This window comes from Prionailurus viverrinus, chromosome B2, assembly GCF_022837055.1.
Source record: "Prionailurus viverrinus isolate Anna chromosome B2, UM_Priviv_1.0, whole genome shotgun sequence".
Taxonomy (NCBI): domain Eukaryota; kingdom Metazoa; phylum Chordata; class Mammalia; order Carnivora; family Felidae; genus Prionailurus; species Prionailurus viverrinus.
Window position 1 is genome coordinate 42,053,523 of NC_062565.1, and position 13,681 is coordinate 42,067,203.

Consider the following 13,681-nt stretch of genomic DNA (forward strand, 5'->3'; position numbering starts at 1 on the left):
CCAGACGGCACCAGGGGCCCCGTCAGCTGGGGGTGACCAGCTCTGCGGTGGGGAGCTCCTTTTAGACCAGCCCCTCCTCTCGTCGCACAAGGATATCCCTCTCCCCACTCTGACTTCTCCCTCAAACACCCCCGGACATGATGAGAGAGCCGCCCCAGGCTCCCTGTGCTGCGGGGGCAGCAGACGCTGGTCTTCAGTAAGGAGTGGAGAGGGATCAGCACACATCACATCACGCTTGGCACGGCCCCCATTGGCGGGCACTGTGCCACTGTGTCGGCCAGCCATCTCCCCGCAGAACCTTTGTCAGCGGAGGAGGGGCTGGCAGGGGGATCGGCCCCCACGCTGAGCGGCCCAGACTCAGGAAGCCCCCTTACTGCCACCCCACCCCCTGCCCCCAAGCCCTGCCTCCCCTGGGCCTGGTTTGTGATTCCTTTTTACTAGTGTGACTATTTGCTTTCTCTCCTGGCTCCGTGAGAGCCTGCGTGTGCGGGGGTCACCAGAATATCCCGAGCACCTGGTGCATTTGTTGAATGATGAATGACTTGAACGCGAGTGCCACGTTCCTGTCCACGCCCTTGCCCCTATAGGTGCCCCGTGCTCAGACGTGGTGGGACGAGGAGCCCATCTTGCCAGAGCTGGTAACTCAAGGTCAACCTCAGAGCAATGCCAAAGCAGTTAATCAAGGAAGGCTTCCTGGTGGAGGTGGGCAGGGAGTGGAGGCGCCTAGTCTCACATCTGTTTTCCCTGCTCATCACCTGTTTCCGGCGGGAACTCCCAGAGGGCAGAGGTCATGTCTGGGTCTCAGGGCCACCGCCAGCACAACCTCATTGGAGCTGCACATGCCTGCCTCACTGTCAACTGTGACTCATGGCTCATGAGCCTTTCCTCTTGACTAGGGATCAGGGAGCAGTTATTACAGTAACATTACTAACCTCATATCGTGGCTGTGACCACGCTTACGTTCAGTGTTCCTTCCCCAACCCCAGGCCAGAGCAGTGACCTCACCCTTGGGGGTCAGCAAGCAAGGATAGAACTATTCCCCCAGAGGCAGGGGTTGGCCTTGATGGGTCTGGACTGCCTGAGAAGCCCAGAATCAGGCCCCTTTCCCTCAGAGCTGGTTGCACATCCTGGCCCTCCTCTCCCCAAAACAGCCAGCTAGGGTAGGGGCTAGTCCCCTGCTGCCTCCTCCCCCACCAGGGTGGGCACAGGAGAAAGAGAAAATGGTCGGGGCTGCCCTATGCCTGCCTTTCCCCACCACTGGGTCCAGGATGCTCACATGCTGGGGAAAGTTGTGTAGAGGAATGTGGCCATAGTGGCCAGCTCCTGGCACCAGCAGAAATCCCCGAGCCCGTCCATAGGCCCTGTTCAGACACGTTCCCTGACCATGGCACTGAGTAAGTGCTGAGGAGACACCTGCGGACTGAGGTCACATCGCTGCCTGCCCTCTCCTCCCAGACAGGCCCCTCCTGGGGCCCAGACCATTCTAGTTCCTCCTGTCAGACCACGAGAGGGCCCAAGGCATTTACTCCTACAGGAAACGCTCAATGGGGAAGAAAGGAACACACGAAAGCTGGGCTAGGACCCCAGCTGGGTGCTCTTAAGGAAGTTACCCAATTTCTCTGGGCCTTAATTTCTTTTTTTTTTTTTTTTTAATGTTTATTTTTGAGAGAGAGACAGAGACAGAGAGAGAGAGAGAACACGAGCAGGGAGGCGGGGAGAGAGAGGGAGACACAGAATCTAAAGCAGGCTCCGGGCTCTGAGCTGTCAGCACAGAGCCCGACGCGGAGCTTGAACCCACAAACTGCGGGATCATGACCGGAGCCGAAGTCGGACACGTAAATGACTGAGCCACCCAGGCGCCCCCGGGCCTCCATTTCTTCAACTGTAAAATGGGACTAAGACTAGCTACTTCTTGGCCTGGATCTGCAGTGGGTGAATAACAGCCGAAGGCAGCCACTCTTGGAATTTCACTGCTGCCGTCAATTGCTCCAGGCAGTAAACGTAGTAGTCCCCCCTTATCTGTGGGGGGGTGCTGGCAAGACCTTTAGTGGGTGCCTGCATCCACAGACAGTATAGTACTCTACATATACTATGCTGTTCCCATACATATATCCCTGTGCTAAAGTTTATCAGTTAAGCACAGTAAGAGATTAACAATAATAACTAATAGCAAAATAGAACAATGATCACAATACAATGTAATAACAGTTACGTGAATGTAGTCTCTCTCTCTCTGTGTCTCTCTCGAAATATCTAACTGTACCATGCTTACTGTTCTTGTGATGAGGTGGGATGAGAGCATTCCCAGGTGATGAGATGGGGTGAGGGAAATTACAAAGGCATTACAGTGTAGCCTTACGCTACTATTGACCTTGTGATTCTGTATCAGAAAGAAGATCGTCCGCTTCCAAATTGCAGTTGGCAGGTAACTGACACCGCAGAAAGCGAAACCGTGGATAAGGGGGTGGGGGACGCCTGTCCTAAGTATCAGGAAGAACCGAGGCTTCAGAGAAGGGAGAGAATCAGAGTTGCTTGAAGAAGGGAGTTGGGAAGGCCCCACCTCCTCTCTGCCAATGGCAGACTAAAGGGAACAAGGGCCCTGTGGCAGACACTGTCTCCCAACATCCACTGTTCTTTTCTCCTCCCCGGTTTTCAGCCAGACCCCCATGATGGAAAAGGCTCTAGTGCCCAGCTTCCCTTGCAGCTCGGTGTGGATGGGTGATCACGCTCTGGCCAGTGGGTTGTGAGCAGTGTGTGTTCAATTTCCAGGAAGGGTCCAGGGAAAGGGTACGCCTTTCTCCAGCCTTTCTCCCTCCTTTCTACTGGCTAGAGCTCCGACAACCATCTTGAACAATGAAGTGACCTTGGAAATGGAAACTACACCCAGCAGATCAATAAGAGAGAAGGAGCTGAGACTCCGACGGCCTGTGGTCGTCAAACCAGCCTGGGGATGTTTACTTGCAGACTTCAAGTACAAGGAGCAAAAAAAGTTCATCTCTATCTTGTTTAAACGGAACTTAACTCTGATATAGACCCCTCCTCTGGTAGAATCACCTCAAGATTCACGTGTGGCTAGGTGTTATAAAGAACAGTTGCCCAGGATGTGACATCCCCCCATGAGGAACATTCCCTTTTTTTTTTTTTTTTAATGTTTCTTTATTTTTGAGAGAGAGACAGAGTGTGAGCAGGGGAGGGGCAGAGAGAGAGGGAGACACGGAATCCGAAGCAGGCTCCAGGCTCTGAGCTGTCCGCACAGAGCCCGACGCGGGGCTCAAACCCACAAACCGTGAGATCACGACCTGAGCCAAAGTCGGACGCTTAACTGCCTGAGCCACAGAGGCACCCCAGGGGAGGAAGAGCATTCCCTCCTGCGTGCCCTCCATGGTCAAGAGAAGTCCTGTTGGGAGGACTTAGCTCCAGGAGGAGCTGGGGATGGATGGATGGGTGAATGAAAAGAAAAAAGGAAGAGAAAGAAAGAAAGAAAGAAAGAAAGAAAGAAAGAAAGAAAGAAAGGGAGGGATGCAGGGAGGAAGGAAAAGAAAGAAAGGAGGGAGGAGTCGGGTAAGTGGGTGAAATGAGAAAAGATACCCAGAAGGAAAGAAATACCCCAGAAAAATGCTTCAGGTGACAGCCAGCCAGCCGGGCTTCGTGGTATGGGAAGAGCAGCATGGCCAACCTGACCCACTACCCATGTCCAACTCTGTTTTCCTATCTGTATTTAGGAATGGGCCTTACGTGCGGCCTCACGACTCAAGACAAGTGTGAAGTGATTTTTTTCAAAACACACAGAATCAGTGTGGTATTATGTCAATACAGCCCTTAGCAGGCACCCCCTCTCTGATGTTCCTGGGATTCCTCACCTGTAAAGTGGGGATAATAGCAGAACTCCCTTTAGCTGGCTGTCATGCGGATTCAGTGGGGCGATTCCTGCAAAGTGCTTCTCGCTGTGTCTGGCGCCTTGCAAGTGCACAGGGGAACTGCCCAGCACTCACTAGTGCTGCTGTTGAAATCCTGCCCTGGTGTAGGGAACAAAGAGGGGACACCCAACCCATGGTGTGAGCTTAGGGAAAGAGACGTGGGGCCCTCACCCCGGAACGACCAACCCCAGCCCTTTAGGACCCTAAAGATCACGTAATGCAAATGCTGTGGGAGAGCCACACCTTCCGCCCCATCAGGATCCTGCCTGGTCCTGCCTAGGAAGGCACAGGTCTGCCCTCAGTGTGAGTTTCAGGGGTTAAATAAGATAAGGCACAGGGCTGCCCTTTCTAAAACTCCCCAGGGGGGCGCCTGGGGGGCTCAGTCAGTTAAGCAGCAGACCCTTGATTTCAGCTCAGGTCATGATCTCACAGTTTGTGAGCTCGGGCCCCACGTTGGGCTCTGCGAGGACAGAACAGAGCCTGCGTGGGATTCTGTCTCTCCCTCTCTCCGCCCCTCCCCCGCTCGCTCCCTCGCTCCCTCTCTGTCTCAAAATCAATAAATAAACTGAAAAAAGGGGGGGCGGAGGGGATTTTACGAGGAGAACTGAGGGTTGTCCTAGCTCCTTGGAGCAGCGAATGAGGAAATGAGGAAAAAATAACCTTACATGAAAGTCGCTGTCATTCCAGGTGGCCTAAAGGAGAATTTCGACAGCCCCCGCGGCATGAACTGTGTAGGGCAGGGAGCTGTTGGACGGAGTGAGGAATAAAAGGGTCTTGCAATTCTAAGAGCAACCTCCAACCAGCAGCTGAACTTCTGAGCCTCTGCTCCAAGCTCTATAGAATTGGACAAGGTAATGATTTGGGGCGTGGGCTTGGAAATCGTGCGGAGAGGAGTCTGAAGCCGCTTTGGACAACGTTATCTAATTGCGCGCCTCTGTTTCTTCTTCTGTTTGAAACAAAACAAAAACAAAACTGAGCCACCAGGACGATCGACTCAGGGGAGGCCAGCTGAGAGCCTGGCCCCCAGGACAAGCTCCATAAATATTCTCTAGTAGGCTGCTGTCTTTCTCCTGTCTGGGCAGGAATCGGACTGAAAGTCTCTCTCTCAGTTCTTTCCAAGTCTAGAACTCCTTGACTCCACAATCCTGTGGTTCCCTGATTCCGATTCTGGGACCTGAGGATTGGATATGACACGACCCGATGGCTCCGCCGTGCACACCCCCGGCCTGGAGGCCCCGCCAGCAGTCCGCATCATTTTGCTTCCACGAGTGGGTTTCACCCTGCCCATCACATGTCCCCCAGCCCGGTGGCAGCCCCAGTGGCCCCGCCAGCCTTCTCTGACCCCCGCACCATGCCTTCACCTAAAGTCAGGGCAGTGTGGATCCCGCCCCACCCCCAACCGTCTTCCTCACACCTACAGTCCCCTGACAATGTCACATGCTGTGGAAGTTGGCAGGCCCGGAGGGGCCACAGATGCCAACACAAACATCATTCCTGTAGAGGGAGAAGAGTCCATGGGAGTTATTTTTAACCTGTTGATCAGAGACAATATCTCCAGCTCTGAGCTGGAGGCTCTAAGGGGAAAGTGACTTGTCAGGCCTTACCTCAACGATTCCCAAGGACATTGGGCTGCAGGCACCCCAGGCCTCACCCCACTTTGATGGAGAAGGGAAAAGGGAGACACAGCTCAGGACATGCCCCATATTGTCTCCAACAGTCTCAACTGGGGTTGAGCTCAGCCAGGAAGAACAAGGACGCCATGAATCACAGAACATTGAACCCAGAGGTGGGTCCTCTCCAGTCCCTTCGTGGTTCAGCTGAGGACGCTGAGACCTGAGAGAGGAGGCCCAGCCACGCTGCCAGTTAGCGCTAGCTCCCCTCTCCCTCGTCCATCCACAAACCTGACACTTCAATAACTCTCCAAGGCTCTATCCAGGGGGCCACCTTGCCCTACCGCTCTGCCCAGTGGACCACCTTTCCTCTGCCCACTTCCCAGTCTGTCCCATCCCGGTGGACTGAGCCCCCCGACAACCCCACGATGAGGCCTCTAAGCCCTGCCTCACCCTGCAAGGTCTTCCCAGGCGCCCAAGCAGCGCCCCCTGGAGGCCAGCAGCGGCAGTAGCCAGGGCAGCGGGTAGTGCCATGGTGGCTGGAGGCCCAGGCGAGGACGTGCAGGCCAGGGCGTGCCTGCGTGGGGGGAGCAGGATGGAGCTTCTGCCAAGAGCCCGCTGCCGGCTGCTGCCGAGCCTGTGCTCGCCAGAAAGGGGGAGGCCAGACAATGGACCCCACAGCCCAGCCTCCCGGCCTTGGCCCCTTGAGCTGGGCAGGCAGCTGCCGCCTCCACTGGGCCCTCACGTAGCCCACGTCCTGCCTGCTGGGTGGCCCTTATTACCGGGTACGTGCTAGAAGCCCACGTGCCTACACTCTGCAGTGGAGAGGGGACTGGAGGTCAGGGTGGATGGCACCAATGGGGAGTAAGGCTTCCTGGTCCCCCCCACCACCCCGGGCCACTCTCAAGGAGGGGCCGGAGCAGGCCCCGCGTACCCTTTGGGGAATGTCCCAACCCCAGAGAGACCTTAGCCGCGTCTTGCCCAGTTTCCCAACTCTTAACTACTCTTCTCCTCTCCGACCGAGAGGGTTGGGGGTGGGGGAGAAAGGAGAGCCCGAAATCTTCGCTTGAGTACTCCGGCTCCCCCAGCTCACAAAGACCGAGCGGGCTTCAACATAACAAGCACCATCACGTTATACCCATCGAATACGTGGGGAAACAGAGGCACAGAGAGGTTGAGTAAACTTAACCACAACCAAACAGCAGGTAGGGACGGAGTCAGAATTCAAAGCCAGGCAGGCTGAGTCAAGAGCCAAATCTTTCCTCAACCGAATGCGGCAGGAGCAGGGATGCGAGTGGGCAACGCTCAGCCTCCTACCCCACGGGAACCATGGCTTTTGGGGTCTGACAGACGTGGGCTTCGAGCCAGGCACTGTGTGCTCCAGGCCAAGTGAAGCCCCTCTCCGGGCCCACGCTTCCTCAGCTGAACAAGGCCCACAGGGATGCGGTAAGTGCACAGCGCGTGCCTCCCCTTCACCTAGCAGAGCTCAGGGTCCCTCCATCGAGTGACTAGAACGTCCTCTAGCTGCTTGAAGGCCACCATGCCAGCCTGCACTCCCTCAGGCCAAGCCCACAGAGCAGCTGCATCCCCTGGCACTCGGGCTCTGCAGCAAGCAAGCCACTAGCATGCCCAGCCACGAAGCCCCTGTGCCACGGCTGCCTCAGCCCAGGCACCATCATTGAGCCGTGGGCACTGGGTTCGCCCTGTCTTCTCCCCAGGGAGCCTGCGAGCACCCGCGGTTGAGCTGAGGAGGGTGGGCTGAGGGCAGGCACTGTGTCTCCCCCATCAGATCAGCGGCTCCAAAGCAAGACGGGGGCAAAGGTGCTCCCTTCGACACAGACACTCCGAGCTGGGGCTCCCTGAAAGCAGAGGCTTAAGCAAGCCACGTCGTCCGGGCTAGCTGGCTGAGCACACACGCATCGGCAGGCAGGCCCTGCTCCCATTTCCAGTCTGCCACCCAGGGGCTGTGTGACCCGGAGTAGGTCCCTCAGCCTCTCTGAGCCCTTTCCTCACTTGTCAAAGGGAGATCGCCTTCCCTATCTGCCACATCCCAGGCTTGTGAAGACAAAATGAAGCCCCATGTGCGACACTCCCTCCTCGTGACCTCTGATAGGGAATTAGGACTCCATTAGGGGGGCGGGGGAGGGGGCCGTCCTGACTGGGAGGACACAGGAGACAGGCATAGACGTCAGAGAAAGAGGGAAGCAGGGGGTTTCCCCATCGTGATGTGAGACCTAAGGCTGCTCTCGCAGGGAAAGACAGCTTGAGGGGGCTGAGTCACCAGCCGTGTGGAAGATGCTGGGAATCTGCTGGGAGATTCCTAGCCACTGGGAGTGAAGTGACCACAGGAGGGACCACAGGAGACACAGGGAAGCCTCAAGGAATGAGGAGACGACCGAGCAGCACAAGGAAGCGAACTGTGGCAAAGCTTCCCTTCCGGCACTCTGGAGGAAGCGGCTTGAGGAGCGAGACTCAGCCCGGCCCTCACACGGATCTCGGACTAACGGGGAGACACAGCCCTTCCCTCAGGGACCCCCGGTCTGAGGGGGGAGACACAGCCCTGCCTTCAGGGAGCCCCAGTCTGAGAGGGGAGACACAACCCTACCCCCAGCAAGCCATAGTCTGAGGGGAAGACACAGCCCTGCCCTCAGGGAGCCCTAGTCTGAGGAGGGAGACACAGCCCTGCCCTCAGGGAGCCCCAGTCTGAGGGGGGAGACACAACCCTACCCCCAGCAAGCCATAGTCTGAGGGAGAAGACACAGCCCTGCACTCAGGGAGCCCAGTCTGAGGGGGGAGACACAGCCCTGTCCTCAGGGACCCCAGTCTGAGGGGGGAGACACAGCCCTGCCCTCAGGGAGTCCAGTCTGAGGGGGGAGACACAGCCCTGCCCTCAGGGAGCCCCAGTCTGAGGGGGGAGACACAGCCCTGCCCACAGGGAGCCCCAGTCTGAGGGGGGAGACACAACCCTACCCCCAGCAAGCCATAGTCTGAGGGAGAAGACACAGCCCTGCCCTCAGGGAGCCCAGTCTGAGGGGAGAGACACAGCCCTGTCCTCAGGGAGCCCCAGTCTGAGGGGGGAGACACAGCCCTGCCCTCAGGGAGCCCCAGTCTGAGGGGGGAGACACAGCCCTGCCCTCAGGGAGCCCCAGTCTGAGGGAGGAGACACAGACCTGCACTCAGGGAGCCCCAGTCTGAAGGGGGAGACACAGCCCTACCCCCAGCGAGCCATAGTCTGAGGGGGAAGACACAGCCCTGCCTTCAGGGAGCCCCAGTCTGAGAGGGGAGACACAACCCTACCCCCAGCAAGCCATAGTCTGAGGGGGAAGACACAGCCCTGCCTTCAGGGAGCCCCAGTCTGAGGGGGGAGACACAACCCTACCCCCAGCAAGCCATAGTCTGAGGGGGAAGACACAGCCCTGCCTTCAGGGAGCCCCAGTCTGAGGGGGGAGACACAACCCTACCCCCAGCAAGCCATAGTCTGAGGGGGAAGACACAGCGCTGCCCTCAGGGAGCCCAGTCTGAGGGGGAAGACACAGCCCTGTCCTCAGGGACCCCAGTCTGAGGGGGGAGACACAGCCCTGCCCTCAGGGAGCCATAGTCTGAAGGAGGAGACAGCCTTGCCCTCAGGAAGCCCCAGTCTGATGGAGGGGAGACACAGCCCTACCCTCAGGGAGACCCAGTCTGAGGGGGGAGACACAGTCCTGCCCTCAGGGAGACCCAGTCCGAGGGGGGAGACACAGCCCTGCCCTCAGGGGGACCCAGTCTGAGGGGGGAGACACAATCCCTGTCCTCAGCAAACCCCAGTCTGAGGGGGGAGACACAGCCCTACCCCCGGCGAGCCATAGTCTGAGGGAGGAGACACAGCCCTGCCCTCAAGGAGCCATAGTCTGAAGGAGGAGACAGCCTTGCCCTCAGGGAGCCCCAGTCTGAGGAGGAGACACAGTCCTGCCCTCAGGGAGACCCAGTCTGAGGGGGGAGACACAGCCCTGTCCTCAGCAAACCCCAGTCTGAGGGGGAGACACAGCCCTACCCTCAGCGAGCCATAGTCTGAGGGAGAAGACACAGCCCTGCCCTCAAGGAGCCATAGTCTGAAGGAGGAGACAGCCTTGCCCTCAGGGAGCCCCAGTCTGAGGGGGAGACACAGTCCTGCCCTCAGGGAGCCCCAGTCTGAGGGGGGAGACACAGCCCTGTCCTCAGGGACCCCAGTCTGAGGGGGGAGACACAGCCCTGGCCTCAGGGACCTCAGTCTGAGGGGGGAGACACAGCCCTGCCCTCAGGGAGCCATAGTCTGAAGGAGGAGACAGCCTTGCCCTCAGGGAGCCCCAGTCTGAGGGGGGAGACACAGCCCTGCCCTCAGGGAGCCATAGTCTGAAGGAGGAGACAGCCTTGCCCTCAGGGAGCCCCAGTCTGAGGGGGGAGACACAGCCCTGCCCTCAGGGAGCCCCAGTCTGAGGGGAGACACAGCCCTGCCCTCAGGAAGCCCCAGTCTGAGGGGGGAGACACAGCCCTGCCCTCAGGGAGCCCCAGTCTGAGGGGGGAGACACAGCCCTCCCCTCAAGGAGCCCCAGTCTGAGGGGGGAGACACAGCCCTGCCCTCAGGAAGCCCCAGTCTGAGGGGGGAGACACAGCCCTGCCCTCAGGGAGCCCCAGTCTGAGGGGGGAGACACTGCCCTGGCCTCAGGGAGCCCCAGTCTGAGGGGGGAGACACAGCCCTGCCCTCAGGGAGCCCCAGTCTGAGGGGGGAGACACAGCCCTGGCCTCAGGGAGCTCAGTCTGAGGGGGGAGACACAGCCCTGCCCTCAGGGAGCCATAGTCTGAAGGAGGAGACAGCCTTGCCCTCAGGGAGCCCCAGTCTGAGGGGGGAGACACAGCCCTGCCCTCAGGGAGCCCAGGTCTGAGGGGAGACACAGCCCTGCCCTCAGGAAGCCCCAGTCTGAGGGGGGAGACACAGCCCTGCCCTCAGGGAGCCCCAGTCTGAGGGGGGAGACACAGCCCTCCCCTCAAGGAGCCCAAGTCTGAGGGGGGAGACACAGCCCTGCCCTCAGGAAGCCCCAGTCTGAGGGGGGAGACACAGCCCTGCCCTCAGGGAGCCCCAGTCTGAGGGGGGAGACACAGCCCTACCCTCAGGGAGCCCCAGTCTGAGGGGGGAGACACAGCTCTGCCCTCAGCAAACCCCAGTCTCAGGGGGGGGACACAGCCCTGCCCTCAGGGAGCCCCAGTCTGAGGGGGGAGACACAGCCCTGCCCTCAGGGAGCCCCAGTCTGAGGGGGGAGACACAGCCCTGCCCTCAGGGAGCCCCAGTCTGAGGGGGGAGACACAGCCCTGCCCTCAGGGAGCCCCAGTCTGAGGGGGGAGACACAGCCCTGCCCTCAGGGAGCCCCAGTCTGAGGGGGGAGACACAGCCCTACCCTCAGGGAGCCCCAGTCTGAGGGGGGAGACACAGCCCTGCCCTCAGGGAGCCCCAGTCTGAGGGGGGAGACACAGCCCTGCCCTCAGGGAGCCCCAGTCTGAGGGGGGAGACACAGCCCTGCCCTCAGGGAGCCCCAGTCTGAGGGGGGAGACACAGCCCTGCCCTCAGGGAGCCCCAGTCTGAGGGGGGAGACACAGCCCTGCCCTCAGGGAGCCCCAGTCTGAGGGGGGAGACACAGCCCTACCCTCAGGGAGCCCCAGTCTGAGCGGGGAGACACAGCCCTGGCCTCAGGGACCCCAGTCTGAGGGGGGAGACACAGCCCTGCCCTCAGGGAGCCCCAGTCTGAGGGGGGAGACACTGCCCTGGCCTCAGGGACCCTAGTCTGAGGGGGGAGACACAGCCCTGCCCTCAGGGAGCCATAGTCTGAAGGAGGAGACAGCCTTGCCCTCTGGGAGCCTCAGCCCTCCTCTCCCCAGTCTGAATGGAGACACAGCCCTGCCCTCAGGAAGCCCCAGTCTGAGAGGGGAAACACAGCCCTGCCCTCAGGGACCCCAGTCTGAGGGGGGAGACACAGCCCTACCCTCAGGGAGCCCCAGTCTGAGGGGGGAGACACAGCTCTGCCCTCAGCAAACCCCAGTCTCAGGGGGGGGGACACAGCCCTGCCCTCAGGGAGCCCCAGTCTGAGGGGGGAGACAGAGCCCTGCCCTCAAGGAGCCCCAGTCTGAGAGGGGAGACACAGCCCTGCCCTCAGGGAGACCCAGTCTGAAGGGGGAGACACAGCCCTGCCCTCAGGGAGCCCCAGTCTGAGGGGGGAGACACTGCCCTGGCCTCAGGGACCCTAGTCTGAGGGGAGAGACACAGCCCTGCCCTCAGGGAGCCATAGTCTGAAGGAGGAGACAGCCTTGCCCTCAGGGAGCCCCAGTCTGAGAGGAGAGACACAGCCCTGCCCTCAGGGAGACCCAGTCTGAAGGGGGAGACACAGCCCTGCCCTCAGGGAGCCCCAGTCTGAGGGGAGAGACACAGCCCTGCCCTCAGGGAGCCCCAGTCTGAGGGGGGAGACACAGCCCTGCCCTCAGGGAGCCCCAGTCTGAGGGGGGAGACACAGCCCTACCCTCAGGGAGCCCCAGTCTGAGGGGGGAGACACAGCCCTGGCCTCAGGGAGCCCAGTCTGAGGGGGGAGACACAGCCCTGTCCTCAGGGACACCAGTCTGAGGGGGGAGAAACAGTCCTGCCCTCGGGGAGCCCCAGTCTGAGGGGGGGAGACACAGCCCTGCCCTCGGGGACCCCAGTCTGAGGGGGGAGACCCAGCCCTGTCCTCAGGGACCCCAGTCTGAGGGGGGAGACACAACCCTGTCCTCAGGGACCCCAGTCTAAGGGGGGAGAAACAGTCCTGCCCTCGGGGAGCCCCAGTCTGAGGGGGGAGACACAGCCCTGCCCTCGGGGACCCCAGTCTGAGGGGGGAGACCCAGCCCTGCCCTCAGGGACCCTAGTCTGAGAGGGGAAACACAGCCCTGCCCTCAGGGAGCCATAGTCTGAAGGAGAAGACAGCCCTACCCCCAGTGAGCCATAGTCTGAGGGGGGAGACCCAGCCCTGCCCTCAGGGAGCCCCAGTCTGAGGGGGGAGACACAGCCCTGCCCTCAGGAAGCCCCAGTCTGAGGGGAGACACAGCCCTGCCCTCAGGGACCCCAGTCTGAGGGGGGAGACACAGCCCTGCCCTCAGGGACCCCAGTCTGAGGGGGGAGACACAGCCCTGCAATCACGGAGCCCCAGTCTGACCTGAAGACACAGGAGGTCTGCCTTCAGGGAACTTCCAGTGCGATGAGGAAGTTGTACTGACGTCTGCCTAAGGGAAATTACCGTCTGAAGAGGAGGCTGAGCTCTGCTCTCAAGAAGCCCCAGCTTAGGCGTCCAGGTCTGTGGGAACACATGCTTGAGTGAGTGCTGTGCATTTGGGTGCCGGCACCTTTCCTGTCTTCCTTCAGACCCCCTACTCCGATGGGGGAGACATGACCCCCACCCCGGGAGAGCTCTCTGCCTGAGGGCATGTGTGCCCACGAGCACGCAGGCTGAAGTGAAGGGGGGTGGGGTACACGTGACTCTGTGTCCCCTCTGTTCTTACTAGGGGATGCCTTCCTGATGGGGGGGGGGGGGGGAGGGGAGGGGAGGCGGGCAACTCCTCGCAGGAGGGAGGGAGGATCCCGGGTTGAGCCCCGGGTTGGGGATCTTCCCCAGAAATGCTTCTGAGAGCCTGGAAGACGGAGGGTGGAGGGACACAGAAGTGCTGCCACATCTGGTCTGGGGGCGGCTGGGCGCGCTGCCCCGAACAGCTGGGCCACATCTGGCTTCCAGACATCCACTCTTGCTCCATGATTCACTCCAGCCTCACATGTCTGCCGAGAGGCAGAAGGCAAAAGGGCCTCAAGCTGCACATGTTGTCCCGCACGCATGCGCAGCCCTGGCACGCCCGGGAGAGGGTGCCTGGGGCTGGGAGTCGGCAGGCGCCCCTTCCTTCCCTACCCCTGGCCCCGGTGTCACCTCTCACACAAGCGCTGCTGCCCTGGGGATGGGGGCTCAGTTCACCCTTGAGTCACCATGACTCAGTCTCCCGCCTGGAACCCTCACACTCAGGCTTCGTGGGCTTTGCACAGGGATGGTGAGCAGGCTTGGAGTCAGCAGGAAGGAGGGGGCAGAGCCAGACAGGAACTCCTGGTGCCCCTCACCCAACCTTTCCTAGGCACGGAAA

The 13,681-nt window shown here is 60.3% G+C and overlaps 1 long non-coding RNA gene across 1 annotated transcript; it reads right to left on the reverse strand.

Annotated features, from left to right (window-relative positions):
* Positions 1–356: 356 nt before the first annotated feature.
* On the reverse strand, positions 357–8,258 carry LOC125166560 (uncharacterized). Its single transcript, XR_007152465.1, has 4 exons — positions 8,033–8,258; positions 7,762–7,767; positions 5,633–5,635; positions 357–369 (listed from the first exon to the last, which is right to left on the reverse strand). It is a non-coding gene; the product is annotated as an uncharacterized LOC125166560 (long non-coding RNA).
* Between the last annotated feature and the right edge of the window lie 5,423 nt (positions 8,259–13,681).